Source organism: Hyla sarda, chromosome 5, assembly GCF_029499605.1.
Source record: "Hyla sarda isolate aHylSar1 chromosome 5, aHylSar1.hap1, whole genome shotgun sequence".
Classification (NCBI taxonomy): Eukaryota; Metazoa; Chordata; class Amphibia; order Anura; family Hylidae; genus Hyla; species Hyla sarda.
In genome coordinates, this window is record NC_079193.1 from 13,237,084 (window position 1) to 13,255,429 (window position 18,346).

The 18,346-nt window shown below is 44.3% G+C and overlaps 1 protein-coding gene across 4 annotated transcripts in view; it reads left to right on the forward strand.

Annotated features, from left to right (window-relative positions):
* Window positions 1-18,346, forward strand: part of CRPPA (CDP-L-ribitol pyrophosphorylase A) — a 194,886-nt gene that overhangs the window by 77,956 nt on the left and 98,584 nt on the right. The gene's annotated exons all lie outside the window — the stretch shown is intronic.

Consider the following 18,346-nt stretch of genomic DNA (forward strand, 5'->3'; position numbering starts at 1 on the left):
CAATTCCTTGTCTTTTTTGTTCTGCTTCAACGCCTTGTCAAGTTGTTTCCCAATGAGTCTACCTGGCTCAGAGGGCAGGGTGCAAAAATGAGATTTTGATGATGTGTCTCCTGTCCATGGCTTTAGCCATATGGCTCTACGTGTGGAATTAGTCACTGCCATGCTCTTGGCGGCAATCTTTAAAACGTCGAGTGAGAAATCACACAAGTATTCTGTTGCGGATTTTAAGAAATAGATTAAATTCATAAATAAAAGGCGTCAAACAGGACATAAATATCACAAAGTATACTTTATTAACATGAATCCAAAATAAGACATTTAAAATAATTTAAAAGAATACATATATAGTAATAAACATGAATCCAAAGAGTACTGAGAGAGAAACGGGGGCTATGCTTGTCTGCCAGGGGAAGGGTTAAGTAATTAATGCACAATAAGTATTGACTCCCGTGGATTAATAAAGGAGGCTGCTGCTCATATGTTGTAGATTGAATATTAGAGTCGGATCCAGCAAGTATGCTCGGACCGCAAGTAAGTACAAAAAATCATAGAGCAGACAAAGAAGCCTCAGGGGATCAATGACACATTATGGGTAGGGCAAAACCTGAACTGGACAGAAATAACGAAATACTTTACCAAGTGGAGCAAGGAGTACAGCGCTACAGCCACCCGCCACCCAACGTTTCACCAATGAAGGCTTCTTCCGGGGTGTGTGGATTTTAAGAAAGCCTGGACCCACCTTCCTGGATGTCCTGAGACAACTGGCTCAGCCACAGTCTCAAAGCTCTCGAGACAGGCACGGATGAGAGAGCCGCCTTACTGAGAGATGCCAAAGTAGTATGGTTTCTCTTCAACAGAGTATCAGCTTTCCGGTCCATCGCGTCTTTCAGCAATATAGATTCGTCTGCTGGAAAGAAGGATTTTTTTTTTAAACCTTGGCAATAGCCGGGTCCTCTCCGCTAGGCTGATCCCAATCTTCAGGCACAGAGGGGTCTAATCTATACATACTCTTAAATCTGGATCCTAGATCCAAACGCTTATATGGCCTCCTCCACTCCTTGTCCATAATACTTTTCAATACATGATGACCTGGAAGCACAGTCGCCTTCTTCTTTGGAAAATAAAACAGGGCCTCTTTATCCTGCGTGGATCTTTCATGATGCCCAGTTTCGATGCAATGTTTTAACTTCTTTATTAGACCCTCAGCATTCTCCTTCTTAAAGAGAAAAATATCCTCAGAGATAATTTTAGAGTCCGAGGAGGAGGCTGAGGAAGAGTCCGAGTCTGAAGAAGAGGATGAAGTCGGACACTTCTTCTTGTGACACCTCTTCTTTTTCCTAGACGGTCCTGCCACAGATGACACAGAGTCAGAAGAAGATGGAGTCAGCTTTTTGTAGCTTCTCATCTTCTTTTTACTACTTTTCTGACCGGACCACTTCCGTATGACTGGAGGAGGAGGAAGATGATGTAGATTCTCTCCTATAACGCTTCCTTTTCATAGATAGCGATTTAGAATTAGAAAAACGTGTGCGGAACCAAGAAAAAAATGATTTTGCTTCAGAAGCCAAATCTGATGCTGGTTCGGGTGGTGAGCATGTATCACAGAGGTTAGATGGGCAGCCTATTTGTAATTTCTGCAAGCAGCTGATACATCTCTTAACTTTCACTACTGCAGACTCTTTGAAGGGGTAGTCCAGTGGTGAAAAACTTATCCCCTATCCTAAGGATAGGGGATAAGTTTGAGATCGCGGGGGGTCCGACCGCTGGGGCCCCCTGCGATCTCTCTGTACGGGGGCCAGGCTCTACGGCCAGATAGCGGGTGTCGACCACCGCACGAAGCCGTGGCCGACACGCCCCCTCAGTACATCGCCATGGCATAGCCGGAGATTGCCGAAGGCAGCGCTTCGGCTCTGCCATAGAGTTGTATTGAGGGGCGTGGGCCGCCGCTTCGTGCGGAGGTCGACACGCCCCCTTCCCGCGGGCTGTCGGGGCCCCGTACAGGAGATCGCGGGGGGCCCCAGCGGTCAGACCCCCCGCGATCTGCAACTTATCCCCTATCCTTAGGATAGGGGATAAGTTGTTCACCACTGGACTACTCCTTTAATCTTGGCTGCACAATCTTTACAGTCCTCATAGGGACAGTCATCTGGCAGGGGTTGTTTACAGGACAGGCATAATCTATCTTTACTTTTTGACCTTCTTTTCTTAAATCCCTCCACAGAAGAAATCTGCAGAGAGAAAAAAGAAAAACCTCTAGCCCACCAATCCAGCATGTTTAACTGTACACTGTGTAAAACTTAGGAGAACATTTACCTTATGAAACCAGGAACCCGGCTGCCCAGCTCAGTGAGGCTGATGCACGCCAAGTTCCCGGCCTGATAAGCTCTCCCGCCGACTCCCCGCAGCGCTGGACCGCTGCTGACGTCACCCGCGCTCGCTCACCAGCTGCTTAGAAGAGCACCGCTTGCAGTGCGCGTACAGGTCCAGAGACTGGAGGATGCATGTCGCTGGAGCCAGCTGCTGCCTGCAAGAAAAAAGTGACTAGTAAGTGTACAAGCAGAAACAGTTTAGCCGATAGGAGACACTGCTCCGGCACTTACACCGACCGCTGCCCAGTGTAACGCGGCGGCGGCGCCGCACACTTTGCACAGTCCGGATGTATTACATACTGAAACTTCTCCGGTCTGTGCCTCTAGCGCAGTGCCACCGTGCATAGATAGCAATACGTAACACTTAATAGTGTATACATAACGGGACTTCACTGCGGTCAGTGCCCGGGACAAGCGCAGCGCCGCTGCGCACTTCCTGCACCTCTGTAATCCTGCTCATCGCTACGATTCCTTAGGATTACTGGCAGCTTTTTCCTAGAACTGGGACACCGCCCCAGTCTACATTAGTCCGAGACCCCGCACGGACACGTGGCAGCCAGGACCCCGCAAGGCTGAGTCCTTGAAAAGGATGATCCGTACTTCTGGTAAGGACAGAAAACACTGTGTCCTTTGGGTTCTGTGGCCTTTTATGGAGCCTCTGGCCCATCCCAGCAACCAAATTATTTCATTAATAAATTAATTATTCTATAGGATGGTCCTGATTCGGGATAAGGCGATGGAATATCCCTTCTGTGCTGCCGAAGGGACGAAGAGGAAAGTAGTTATATTCTTGTACATAGGAACAGTATTATAGTAGTTATATTCTTGTACATAGGAACAGTATTATAGTAGTTATATTCTTGTATATAGGAGCAGTATAATAGTAGTTATATTGTATATAGGAGCAGTATTATAGTAGTTATATTCTTGTATATAGGAGCAGTATTATAGTAGTTATATTCTTGTACATAGGAACAGTATTATAGTAGTTATATTCTTGTATATAGGAGCAGTATAATAGTAGTTATATTGTATATAGGAGCAGTATTATAGTAGTTATATTCTTGTATATAGGAGCAGTATTATAGTAGTTATATTCTTGTACATAGGAACAGTATTATAGTAGTTATATTCTTGTATATAGGAGCAGTATTATAGTAGTTATATTCTTGTATATAGGAGCAGTATTATAGTAGTTATATTCTTGTATATATAAGCAGTATTATAGTAGTTATATTCTTGTATATAGGGAGCAGTATTATAGTATTTATATTCTTGTACATAGGAACAGTATTATAGTAGTTATATTCTTGTATATAGGAGCAGTATTATAGTAGTTATATTCTTGTATATAGGAGCAGTATTATAGTAGTTATATTCTTGTATATATAAGCAGTATTATAGTAGTTATATTCTTGTATATAGGGAGCAGTATTATAGTATTTATATTCTTGTATATAGGAGCAGTATTATAGTAGTTATATTCTTGTATATAGGAGCAGTATTATAGTAGTTATATTCTTGTATATATGAGCGGTATTATAGTAGTTATATTCTTGTCTATAGAAGCAGTATTATAGTAGTTATATTCTTGTATATAGGAGCAGTATTATAGTAGTTATATTCTTGTACATAGGAGCAGTATTATAGTAGTTATATTCTTGTTTATAGGAGCAGTATTATAGTAGTTATATTCTTGTATATAGGAGGCAGTATTATAGTAGTTGTATTCTTGTATATAGGAGCAGTATTATAGTAGTTATATTCTTGTATATAGAAGCAGTATTATAGTAGTTATATTCTTGTATATAGGAGGCAGTATTATAGTAGTTATATTCTTGTATATAGGAGACAGTATTATAGTAGTTATATTCTTGTATATAGGAGCAGTATTATAGTAGTTATATTCTTGTATATAGGAGCAGTATTATAGTAGTTATATTCTTGTATATAGGAGAAGTATTATAGTAGTTATATTCTTGTATATAGGAGCAGTATTATAGTAGTTATATTTTTAGAAATAGAGGCTAAAGGGTGAAAAATATATATACATAACACTAGTTGCCGCAACCATTTTTGCCCCTATTTTTATATTAGCAGTCATAATTTTTTTTAGCTGTTCTTGGATGTATTATACAATCCTTATTCTGCTTTTCTCTTTTGCTCTGACTTTCTTCTTCCAGGCCTCTGTAGTTGTTGGTCTCCAGCAGTTTGGCCTTGACCTGTGTTCTGCATTTAATCCGTGACCTGGAATTTCAGCTCCTCGGGCCGCGTCTCGTTCGCCTTTACACTTTGACAAGCTTTTGTTTTTACATTTGTCAGTTCTTTGCAGGATTTGTGATGACTTCAATTTTGTTTTTTTTCAAGCCCCTGCAAAATATTTCTGATGACTGAGAGGCGGCGTTTGGAGGGTTTTATGCTTTTAGTGCTTTTTACATTTTAATGTATTTTTTTTTTATTCCTGCTTTGATGGTTCTTCTACCCGAAGGAGGAGATTATCTTACTTTGATATTTCATCTTCGGTCTGTAACTCACAAAGAGGAACACTGAATGATTTCTGCTTGTATTTTATTTTAATCTATCCATCAACATAGGTCAACGTTTCCCAGTTTGTCTTCTTTTACATGATCTTTTACTGAGATTTAAAGGGGGTACTCCGCAACTGGTGCAAGAAACTTATACAGATATATAAATTACTTCTGTTTAAAAATCTTAACCCTTCCAGTACTTATCAACTTCTGTATGCTCCACAGGAAGTTCTTTTCTTTTTGAATTTCTTTTCTGTCTGACCACAGTGCTCTCTGCTGACACCTCTGTCCATATCAGGAACTGTCCAGAGTAGAAACAAATCCCCATAGCAAACTTCTCCTGCTCTGGGCAGTTCCTGACATGAACAGAGGTGTCAGCAGAGAGCACTGTGGTCAGACTGGAACGAACTACACAACTGCCGATAAGTACTGGAAGGGTTTCGATTTTTAAATAGAAGTAATTGTCAAATCTGTTTAACTTTCTGGTACCTGTTGATTTAAAAATAATTTTTTTTCCACCAGAGTAGCCCTTTGAGAGAGAGAGAGAGAGAGAATAAAGGTCTATTTACACAGCAGAATTTCCACCTGCAAAATTCTTCTTATGCAATTCTGCCTCAAATTAAAGCTCACAGACTTTTATGGGATTCTGCACTTCCATTCACACTTCTGAATTTCCGCTTGCGGAAATTCAGAAGTGTTAATGGGAGTGCGGAATCCCATAGAAGTCTATGGGCTTTAATTTGAGGTGGAAATTCTGCCATGTAAATAGACCCTAAAGGTGTGGAGGAATCAGAAACCTAACATTTTAGTTTATTTTTACACAAATAATAATAATAATCTCTACATAATGAAAATCTCTTCTAATCCAGCCACATCCAGAGCTGATTTCATAATGCTGCTTTTACGTTACATCTGCTATTTAGTTGCACCCATATCTGCATTCACCATTCTGCTGTTTCATCATGTTTCTTTTGTATTCATTCAGGCACATCCAGAGCCAATCTGAGGATTCCTAGTTTACGTATTTCTTCTACGTTATCACATCCAGAGCTGCATTCAAAGTTCTGCGTTTACATTATGTTCACTACTCAGTCAGACCTAGTGCTTAAAGGGGTACTCCGCCTCAGCTGGGACCCCCACGACCGCTGGGTGCGTGCGGCGGGGGTCGTTACATCACAGTCACGCCCCTTGTGATGTCACACCATGCCCCCTCAATGCAAGTCTGTGGGAGGGGATGTGACGGCTGTGACATCACAAGGGGTGTGGGCGTGACGTCATAACCCCGCCACACGCTCCAAGCGTTCGGAACAAAAGGTTCAGAACGCTGGGGCAGCGGACTGCCCCTTTAACTCACAACTTTTGTTTTTTTAACATGTCTTCTAATCCAATCACCTCTAGAGCTGAATTTACAATTCTGCATTTTCATTATTTCTGCTACTCTGCAACACCCAGAGCTGCATTCACAATTCTGTGTTTGCATACTTTCTGCTAGTCAGACCTAGAGCTGAATTCACAATTCTGCTATTACAGTGTGTTTTCTAATCCAGTCACATCCACAGCTGAATTCACCTTTTACATCATATCTGCTGCTCAACCACAGCCAGAGCTGCATTCTTAAAGGAGTTCTATTCAAAGGATAGAAGATAAGTTATAGATCACAGGGGGTCCCAACGCTGGGACCCCCCTGCGATCTCTTGAACGGAGCATGCCGACCCCTGCACAGAACAGCGGTTGACACGCCTATTCCATGTATCCCATAGAGATACAGACGTGACAGCCTTGGCTTCCTGCGGGGGTCGGAATGGCCGCTTCCCGGGCTTCGTACAGGAGATCGCGGGGGGTCCCACGATCTAGAACTTATCCCCTATTCTTTGGATAGGAGATAAGTTATGTTCTACCGCACTACTCCTTTTAAGGGTACCTTTCATAATAACTTCCCAATAGCATGTTGGAAAAAAAAATGCTTCTTTCTAATTAATTTTCCACTTTGAAAAGATGACCACTAGGGGACTCCCTACCATTCCTAACCACAAGCCTTTTTTTTTTTTCTATAGATTTCAGACTCCTGCTGTAGTCCTAAATCTCAGACTGCAGCCAGGACACAGACAAGCTCAGCACTGATCCCTGACAGCTATTGGAAAGTTATTCTGCATACATTAATCTATAATATATCAAAAGTTTTTATGATGAAAGGTACTCCTTAATTTTGCAATTACATCATGTCTTCAAATTCCACCACATTCAGAGCTGAATTCATAATTCTGCCGTTCTATTATGTATGCAGCTCAGTCACACCCAGAGCTGCATTGACAATTCTGCTGTTACATCTTGTCTTCTAATCCATTCACATCCAGATCTGAATTCATAGCTCTGCCGCTACATTATTCTTGGTTCTCTATTACACCCGGAGCTGCATTGTCAAGTCTGCTGCTTGTTATTGACAGTAGATTTTATCTGTTGTTTGTCATGTGAGATTTCTTACCCAAGCACCTATATACCATATACAATGCCAGGGGTTCCTAAATCTGATTACAGGCCCACATATAGTTATTGACAGTATCACACAGTGCAATGTACAGGTTTTATACACAGAAGAATGTATTAAACACACACACTCTCCTACGTGTTTCACCCGGATGCTCTCGGGATCATCAGGGGACAAACTGGGAACAAAAGACCATGGTAGAATCAACATAGGGTAATTGCCTAAGATACTCAAATAAACAGTTATAAAGGGCCATAGAATGTACCTGTGTAGGGGGAGGGAACGCAGTTTCACCTTTTTTCCCCATCAGCCCTGTATGTAGCGTATCCTTGAGGGGAGTGTTAACGCTTTTTGTTAGCACTTTTTTATATTTTTAGTATAAGTGATGTTTTTGCACAGGTTTCTACACGTTCCTAGAGGAAGCGTGTTAAGTATTGAGGAAGTTTGTATAAGTGTTGGGTGACCTTTCCCCGTACGTGGTGCAGTCGAGAGGAGACATGGAGGTCACCGAGTGACAGCGCGAGGCAGAGACGCGCATTCAAGCCAATGACAGTCAATATGTCAGCAACTCGTCAGCTCCTTCTCATGCTTACTTGACTCGCTATGAGCTTGAAAGATCGACATAATTCTATTTTTTTTACCTACAGCAGAGAAGGGGGATTTAATCGGTGGAGGTATTCTAGTTCATATTTGGTTAGCAGATTAAGTGCATTGCGCTCTATCACGCTGGCTTTGATTTAACCTCTTGAGGCATAATGCATTGAAAACTGCATTCTATCAGCTACTACATATTAGGGTCACCCAGAGGCCTCATAGACCATATATCGGGGTCATACAGGAGGCCTCAAAGACCATATATCAGGGTCACCCGGAGGCCTCATAGACCATTTATCAAGGTCACCTGGAGTCCACATAGACCATATATCAGGGTCATACAGGAGGCCTCATAGACCATATACCAGGGTCACCCGGAGGCCTCATAGACCATATATCAAGGTCATACAGGAGGCCTCATAGACCATATACCAGGGTCACCCGGAGGCCTCATAGACCATATATCCGAGTCACCCGGAGGCCTCATAGACCATATATCAGGGTCATACAGGAGGCCTCATAGACCATATATCAGGGTCATACAGGAGGCCTCATAGACTATTTATTAGTATCACCCGGAGGCCTCATAGACCATATATCCGGGTCACCCGGAGGCCTCATAGACCATATATTAGGGTTACGCAGGAGGTCTCCTAGACCACATATCAGGGTCACCCGGAGGCCTAATAGACCATTTATTTGGGTCACCCGGAGTCCTCATAGATCATATATCAGGGTCATGCAGGAGGTCTCATAGACCATATATCGGGGTCACCCAGAGACCTCATAGACCATATATCAGTGTCACCCAAGAGGCCTCATAGAACATATATCAGGGTCACCCAGAGGCCTCATAGACCATATATCAGGGTCACCCAGAGGCCTCATAGACCATATATCAGGGTCACCCAAGAAGCCTCCAAGACCATATATCCGGGTCACCTTGAGGCCTCATAGACCATATATCAGGGTCACTTGGAGGCCTCATAGACCATATATCAGGTTCATACAGAAGGCCTCATAGACCATATATCAGTGTCACCCAAGAAGCCTCATAGACCATATATCGGGGTCACCCAGAGGCCTCATAGACCATATATCAGTGTCACCCAAGAGGCCTCATAGACCATATATCAGGGTCACCTGGAGGCCTCATAGACCATATATCGGGGTCACCCAGAGGCCTCATAGACCATATATCAGTGTCACCCAAGAGGCCTCGTAGACCATATATCAGGGTCACCCAGAGGCCTCATAGACCATATATCCGCGTCACCTGGAGGCCTCATAGACCATATATCAGGGTCATACAGGAGGCCTCATAGACCATGTATCAGGGTCATACAGGAGGCCTCATAGACCATATATCAGGGTCACCTGGAGGCCTCATAGACCATATATCAGGGTCACACAGGAGGCCTCATAAACCATATATAAGGGTCACACAGGAGGCCTCATAGACCATATATCAGGGTCATACAGGAGGCCTCATAAACCATATATAAGGGTCACACAGGAGGCCTCATAGACCATATATCAGGGTCATACAGGAGGCCTCATAGACCATATATCAGGGTCATACAGGAGGCCTCATAGACCATATATCAGGGTCATACGGGAGGCCTCATAATCCATATATCCGGGTCATACAGGAGGCCTCATAGACTGCAGACCACAGAGGAGGCATGGCGTACGGATGAAATCACTAACAATAGCGCTGCTCAATCTGCTCTCATGGATTGAATATCAAGTGTTTTGATACTTAGAGTAGGTGCACATGGGAAGGATTCCGCTTGGAAATTCTGTTGCAGTAGAGTCCCATTGTTTTCAATGGGATTCTACTGCGCCGTGCACTTGGCAGAATTTCTGCTTGTAAATGCTTTGCCATCTATGGAGACGGTGCATTTCCAAGCGGTCCTAGTCCCATCATGTTTCTGGCGCCCGCTATATGCAGAATGTCCACCTGTGTTTTCCAGGCATACACGCTGCAAATATTCTGTCGTATGAACATGGACTTAGGCTCAAAACAGACACAGTGTAAACAAAAATGGCCAAGAAAACACCATACGTTCTACATGGCGGCCTTTTTGGACTAAAAACACAGTGGCCAGACATTAACTGGGAGACCCCATACCCACTTTTTTCTCCTTTTTGGTGTTTTATCACCCTTTAGTAGCGTTTTAAGGCTCAGTGGCAGTTTTTTTTAAATCTCTCCATGCTCTGGGTATGGTATTTTTACAAGAAATTGTGTTATTTTTCCTCTCATAGACTTTTATAGGTGTGAACAGAAAATTCTATGCATGCATGTATGTTGGCGTTTTTTTCTGGAATATTTTTATTTTTTTTAACCAATGTATCAGTAGAAATCCTTGAGTCACATGATTAAAGAATCACATGACTTGTAATATGAAAAATGCAGAAGAAAAAACACCCAATAAAAAACGCCAAAACATATACATATGAAAACAGTTTTATTCAAAAACTGTCTTATTCACCACAAAAACTGCATCAGGGCTCGTTCACATATTTTACGCTGCGGATCTGCTGACGATGGACCCCTAAAGTGTGCCTCCATATACACCGCTACGAGCAGAGACACTGCTGCGATGTGCGAGTTGCCACGAGCATGCGCGGTGTACTTGCACACATTGCGGTCGCTCCCCCTGCTCTCTGAGCTAGGCCGACAGCAGCTGCTATGTGTGCAAGTATACTGCGCAAGCGCGCGGATACTTGTACATCACCGTGTGACTGCTCGTAGCGGCGTATTACCGATTGAGCATGCACATCTGAGACACACTGTAGGGGTCCATTGTTGGCGAATCCACAGTGTAAAATACACTGTGGATCTGCCCATGTGAAAGAGAGCAGAAAAATAAGCAATTTTGCTTTTTGTCCCCTCTTCAGGACTGACTGATCTAGTCAGGGATAGAGATCTTAGTTTGTGCGGGATCGTAGAACGTAGCAGCTATGTGTAGAAGTGGTATCATATGAAAATTCATTAGGGGCCATGATTAAAGGGGTATTCCACTGCTCCACCTGGCGTTCTGAATTGTACAGTGACCCCCCGACCTACGATGGCCCTGACATATGATCAAATCGACATACGATGGCCTCTCAGAGGCCATCGCATGTCGATGTCAGCATTGACATACAATGCTTTTTTATGTCGGGGCCATCGCATTAAGTGCTATCCGGCAGCGCAAAATGTTTAAGCTGCTGCCGGATAGCAGCTTAATGTTCCCCGTGTGGTGCGGTAAGTATTACTTACCCCTCCACGATGCTCCGGGGTGCCCTCCGGGTCCAGCGCTGGTCTTCCGGTGTCTTCTCGGCCCTCTCCGATGGCGTCAATACGCTGCTGCGCACGTCATCCAATAGGAATGGTGTACGCAGCGCCGTAATGACTTCGCTACGCAGGCCCAGTAAGGCCTTGCGTAAGACAGCAGAGGACCAGAGAAGACAGCGGAGGACCGGAGAAGACAGCGGAGGACCAGAGATGACCAGGAGAGCCCAGCGGAGGCCCGGGGTCACCATCGCGAGCGGCGGGGACAGGTGAGTACAGCTTCCTATACTTTACATTGCACGAATCCCTCAACATATGATGGATTCGACAAACAATGGGGGACCACTGCATTTTCTGAACTCTGGGTGCAGGCGCCAGTTGTCGTGATTCCATGCCACGCCCCCTCATACCATCATCCCACGCCCCCTCCATTTATGTCTATGGGAGGGAGCATGGCCACCGCCGCACCCCCTCCCATAGACATAAATGGAAGGGGCATGAGGTCATGACCACCACCACCCGCACCTAGCGTTCAGAAAATACAATTCAGACCGTCAGGTGCTACAGGGAGCAGTGGAATACCCCTTTAAGGGACCAGCTGGGAAAAGAACCAGTGTACCTCGGCTAGGGAAGAACCTAATTTACATATTTTTTTTTTTTGGCAATAGCAGTACCTAGGAATATAAAGTTACCACCATTTTTATTAGTCAACTGCACTAACAGGTAATACCAGCAGGTTAATGCGGGTGGTGCTGCTGACAGATTCAATTTAAGCCTACCTCAACCAGGATAACCTAGACTTGTCCAAGTTTTGGTTCTAGAACCAAGTAACATTCTAGTTGCGAGTATCCTCTAACCTGAGACAGATCTGGGTCGTAAGCATGGAGATCATGGCAATGTGCAGAGTCTAGGAGGATTTTACCTAAGTTCGTTTCCAGCCCATCCTGTGAGGTCACCCATCCTGTGTCCTGCTGCAAGAAGGGGACTTTACCAGCCAGAAGTGGAGAACCAGCTGAGCAAGGACCCTTCTGCAAACACTTATGTCTTCCTTGGCTTCCAGCTGGAATATGTGCCACATGCATAGCATGTTGCGAAAAGATAATCACAGAAAAGTTAAAAACGGATTGGACTCCAATCGACGCAATAGAATCATATGAACTGCACGGATGCAAATCTTGTGATGTGAATGCGGCTTTAAAACTTCTTGGAATGCAGTGTTTATAAAACAAAACAAATGGCTGTGTTCTCAAGGCCCCAAAGTGTCTGTGTCCACAAGTTATGTTATGTTGCGGTGGGGGAAAATTGAACCTCTGCCCTGGGTGCAGGGTACCCTATCCTTGTACACCTCAGTTTAAAATTATTGGCTATCATATAGAAAGACACAACATTTGTTACCGTCTCTTCCGATTCCTTCTCTCATTTGCATGAAGCGCCCTCGGCAGAGGAAGTTGATTGACAGAAGATCCAGGTTCTTACACCGCAGACCCTGAGGACATGTGTTGGTTCATGTCACTTCTGCTAATCCTTGAGGCTGGGAAATGAAGGTTAGGAGAAAGTGAGTGTTTAGCGCAGGTGTCCGAGGCTCCTGGCAGTCAAGTCAAGATGGTTTCTTCCTGTATTATTTCCAGGATTGAAAGCTTTCAAAAGTAGAATGTACAAACAAAAGCCTTTCTGCGGAGAACACTTTGACACGAGGACCTCCGACACCACAATTCTCACTCTTCTTACGAGTAATTATTTGAAAAGGAGTCAAGTTTTCCAGGTGCTTCCAATGAACGTTCGAATTGTAGAGATTCCTAAAAGACAAGGTTGAAGGGTTTCCTAGTTTGTTTAGAAAGGTTACATCAGTATGTGGACCTCTGACCATTACACCTATGTTAACTTGTTGGACATCCCATTCCGAAACCATGAGGGTTAATGTGGAGTCGGCCGCCTTTGTTGCTATAACAGCTTTTTCTCTTCTGGAAAGATTTCCCACAAGATTTTGGGGTGTCTGTCAGAATTTGTGCCACATTTGTGAATGCCAGTGTAAGGAAGAAAACTGTGTCCCTGTAGTGGAATGTAACCCTCCGGACAGTTTTCTGCTTTACAGCCTGGTCTCTCTCATTCCAGGACAAAGTTTCTCCAACCCGCCTGCGCCGCAAACATCCCAAAGCCCAAACCCTAACCACCAACGCTAACCCTAAAGGAATGTGTCCGCTGCCCTATAGTGGCCACAGCTATCAGCGCTGAGCAGGTCACATTCAGCTACGGGATACGGTTTTCTTCACTTCACCGCACTTGTAATCAGGGTTTTAATTTATCTCGAAGGTGTTAGATGAGATTGAGGTCTGGGCTCTGTGCCCTTTGCACCAAACTTCTCACCCCACATGTGTATGGAGTCTGCTGTGTACATAGGGGAGCAGTCATACTGGAACAGATGAGGGCCTTCCCCCAAAGATGGAGGTGACTGTTGTATAACATGTCTTTACAGCTCTGAGATTTCCCTTTACTGGAAATTGGTGGCAAAACTGTGAAAACCAGCCCCATAACATGACCCCCTCTTCCACCAAATTTTACAGTGAGTGCTATACATACTGGTTGGCCGTGTTATCTGGGCACCTGCCAAACCCAAATCATACCCGCCAGGCATCCAGTGAGACGTGATTCATCACCCACAGAACACGCTTCCTCTGCTCCAGGATCCAGTGACAACGTGCTTTACACCACTTTAGCAGATGCTTGTCATTGTGCATGGTCCACCATGGTAACCCATTTCATAAAGGGCTGGACATTAAGTTCTGGTGCTTTAACTCGGTCATGTGATCACGAACCTAACCAACAGAAAATCACAGTTTTGAGGAAGTCTTGGGTCCACTAAACTGCAGCACTATGGGATGCTACTATCTGTCTTAGGTTGATGGAAGATGTTGCCACGTGTTGCCTCCACCTTCTCAGTAGGTGTTGACCATGACATTTTGTATTCTCTCAGCCCCCAATACATAGAAAAGACAAAGGATTCCAGAGTTCAGAGGATCTGTTAGGGATATTTTTCCTCTTTGTCACTTCTTGGCTTTCTGGTTGGTTGCACCCAATGGCAGAAACTGTATCATCTCCTACTCAGGGCCATTTTTGATATACAGTTCTATAAACGAAACTGGAATCCTCCTCGTAAGTTTTCACTTGGCTGATGAATCAGAAGAAATGTCGGCCCTAAATACTTGGCTAAAGGATCTAGACCGGGGCTACGGCTCTCTGATCTGATGTTCAGGGATTGTCAAGAATCAAGGCTCCAATTCCTCAGCACCGAGAAATATTTGCAGCTTTGTTACTTTTGTGTCACCACTTGTTACATTGTTTCTGTTTGGTATCAGTAAATTATATCCTGCCCCGAGAGATTTTCTGTAAAAATTACACGTTCTGAAATACAGAGAACATCCTGGCGGGATTACCTGTCTATTCATCTAAGAATGTAGGATTCGGCCAAGTATCGTGTGGACGCACGGCTCTCCTGGGGAATGATCATTATTCAGTGATACATTGTGTTGTGTAAAGCTCAGGACAAATCCACAACGCTAACATTTATGTTTCTTCTCTTCTTTTTTTTATTGGATTTTGAGCAAGAAACAGTCTTCTGTAAAATATTAACTCAGTTCAAGGGGTTGCGCAGGGTTAGAAATACATGGCTGCAGTATTTCAAGAACACTGTCACCTTTGTCCACAGGTGGTGTGTGGAATTGCAGCCCAGGCCAATTCCTTTAAAGGGGTTCTCTGGTGAAAAACTATTTTTTTGTAAATCAACTGGTGCCAAAAAGTTATACAGATTTGTAAATTACTTCTATTTAAAAATCTTAATCCTTCCAGTACTTATCAGCTACTGTATGCTCCAAAGGAAGTTGTATAATTCTTTTCTGTCTGACCACAGTGCTCTCTGCCGACACCTCTATCCATGTCAGGAACTGTCCAGAGCAGGAGAAAATCCCCATAGCAAACCTCTCCTGCTCCGAACAGTTCCTGACATGGACAGAGGTGGCAGCAGAGAGCACTGTGGTCAGACTAGAAAGAACTACACAACTTCCTGTGGAGCATACAGCAGTTGATAAGTAATGGAAGGGTTAAGATTTTTAAATAGAAGTAATTTACAAATCTGTATAACTTTCTGGCACCAGTTGATTTGAATTTTTTTTTTTTTTACCGGAGTACCCCCTTTTAAGAAAGGGAAGTTAAAGGGTAACTCTCATAAAAAAAATTTTTGCTATTGCACTCCTTATGGTAAATAAAAAATATTTCTAATATAATTTGTTTAAAAAAAAGTTTTCTATGTTTTATTTGTGCTTAAAGGGGTACTCCGGTGCTTAGACATCTTATCCCCTATCCAAAGGATAGGGGATAAGATGCCTGATCGCGGGAGTCCCGCTGCTGGGGACCCCCGTGATCTTGCACGCGGCACCCCGTTTGTAATTAGTCCCCGGAGCGTGTTCGCTCCGGGTCTGATTACCGGCGACCAAAGGGCCGACGGCGTGTGACGTCACGCCTCCACCCCCATGTGATGTCACGCTCCGCCCCTCAGTGCAAGCCTACGGGAGGGGGCGTGATAGCTGTCACACGCCGCCGGCCCTGTGGTCGCCGGTAATCAGACCCGGAGCGAACACGCTCCGGGGACTAATTACAAACGGGGTGCCGCGTGCAAGATCACGGGGGTCCCCAGCAGCGGGACTCCCGCGATCAGGCATCTTATCCCCTATCCTTTGGATGGGGGATAAGATATCTAAGCACCGGAGAACCCCTTTAAAAAAGCTCAAGAGCACATTTTCCCCCATCTCATACAGAGACTTAGGACCGAAGCCCAAACACAGGAAGTGCAGCCTGGAGTGCTGAGAGGGGTGTGTCAAGCCCCATCCAATCATAGCTCCTCTCTCACACTTAACTGCCATATCCTGTTGGTTGGACCCCCCCCCCCCCCCCCCCCCCCCCTCAGCACTCCCAGGCTGCACTTCCTGTGTTTGGACTTCGGTCCAAAGTCTGTGTATGAGATGGGGGAAAATGTGCTCTTGAGCTTTTTTAAGCACAAATAAAACATAGAAAACTTTATTATTATTTTTTTAAACAAAGTATATTAGAAATATTTTCTCATAAGGAGTGCCATAGCAAAAATTCGTTTTCATGAGAGTGCCCATTCAAGGCAGTGACCTCCAAACTGTGGACCTTCAAATGTTGCAAAACTACAACTCCTAGCATGCCCGGACAGCCGTTGGCTGTCCGGGCATGCTAGGAGTTGTAGTTTTGCAACATTTGAAGGTCCACAGTTTGGGGACCACTGGTATAGAAAGTTGGCCATACGCATAAGACACGTGTCATCTGAACCTGAAGATCTCAGAGGAACCAGCTGACCATCTAATGTGTATGGGAGCCTCCAATACTTCCCCCAACAACAGACCACAGTGCTCTCTGCTGACACCTCTGTCCGTACCAAGAACTGTCCAGAGCAGGAGCAAATCCCCATAGCAAACCTCTCCAATAATTTCACACTTTTTATATTTTTAGGTCACAAAGTGGATACACATTGCTTTAGAGTATAGAGATGGTGACTTGCCCCAAACGGCGCTGCTGCCACCGCAGGCGTGGACAGAAGAGGAAACGCTGGGTTTTGTTCGCCTTTTACCTTTTCTCCCGCCGAGAGGCAATGACATGAGTCACAGGCGGCCGCATTGACTCTGGGCTCAGCACAGAATTGTTTGCAGGGATTAAGCGAGGAAGTTACGGAGAATGTGCCTGACACTTTATAAATATACTACTCCAGGCATTGCTGGGACCGTCACTCGCTGTACGCCCGGGCATGTCGGGCAAGCATTGGGTGGGCTCAACAAGTCCCTGCGATAGAAGAGTAATACTTGTTTGCTGATATCAGAGGGGTTTGTCTCATCAAACAAGATCATCTAGGAAATATTCGGAATAGGCTGGGGATTCCTGGAGTCAGCCTGCGGTCCCCCCCCCACGGACAGATTCTTCAGTGCTCGATGATGTATTTGACAACTTCTCTCGTCTCCCACTTTATGTTCGTAAATGATAGGATACAGCAACAATGGCAGGAATAGTAGTCATAAGAAAAAGTGTATTTATGGTTATAGACAGAACATTTCCCCATTTAGATGAGAGAACAAAAGTCCTTGAGTCGTCTCATTCATTACAAAATTCTATTCAGCAGGTTTGTCTGATGCATGGAAAGCTGGATGAAAACCAATATGGCCACCCTTTACAGCACCTACCCAAACCTGACTACTCTCCTGGAGAGTGTTTATGAGAGTCTGACTACTCTCTTTATTTTTAGAGGATCTTTGTTGGGGTCTGTATTTATTATGGGGGCTGGTCTAGAGTTAGTATTTGTAGTGGCCTAGACGTCTGTTTTTTTTTTTTTTAAATATATTTAAGGGGTCTGGTCTGGGATCTGTATTAGTTTAGAGGTGTTAACTCAAATCTTTATTACTTTGGGGAGTTTGGTCTAGAGTATTTTATTTAAGGGGTCTGGTCTGTATTAGTTTACAGGATATAGTCTGGGGTCTGTATTTGTTTAGGGATCTGGTATGGGGTCTGTATTAGTTTAGTTTAGGAGGTCTGGTCTGGGGTTTTTATTAGTGTAGGGGTCTGGTCTGGGGTCTGTATTAGTTATGGGGATCTCTTCTGGGATTTTTATTAGTTTAGGGGGTCAGATCTGGGGTCTGTATTAGTTTAGTGATCTGGTCTGGTGTCTTTATTAGTTTAGGGGGTCTGGTCTGGAGTCTGTCTTAGTTTTAGGGAGTCTGGTCTGGGGTCTGTATTAGTTTATGGGTCGGGTCTGGTCTGTATTAGTTAACAGGATATAGGCTGGGGCCTCTATTAGTTTAGGAGGTCTGGTCTGGCGTCTGTATTAGTTTAGGGGTCTGGTCTGGCGTCTGTATTAGTTTAGGGGTCTGAATTAGTTAAGGAGGTCTGGTCTGGCGATCTGTTCTGGGAATCTTATTAGTTTAGGGGGGTCAGATCTGGGGTCTGTATTAGTTTAGTGGTCTGGTCTGGTGTCTGTATTAATTTAGGGGTCTGGTCTGGAGTCTGTCTTTGTTTTAGGGAGTCTGGTCTG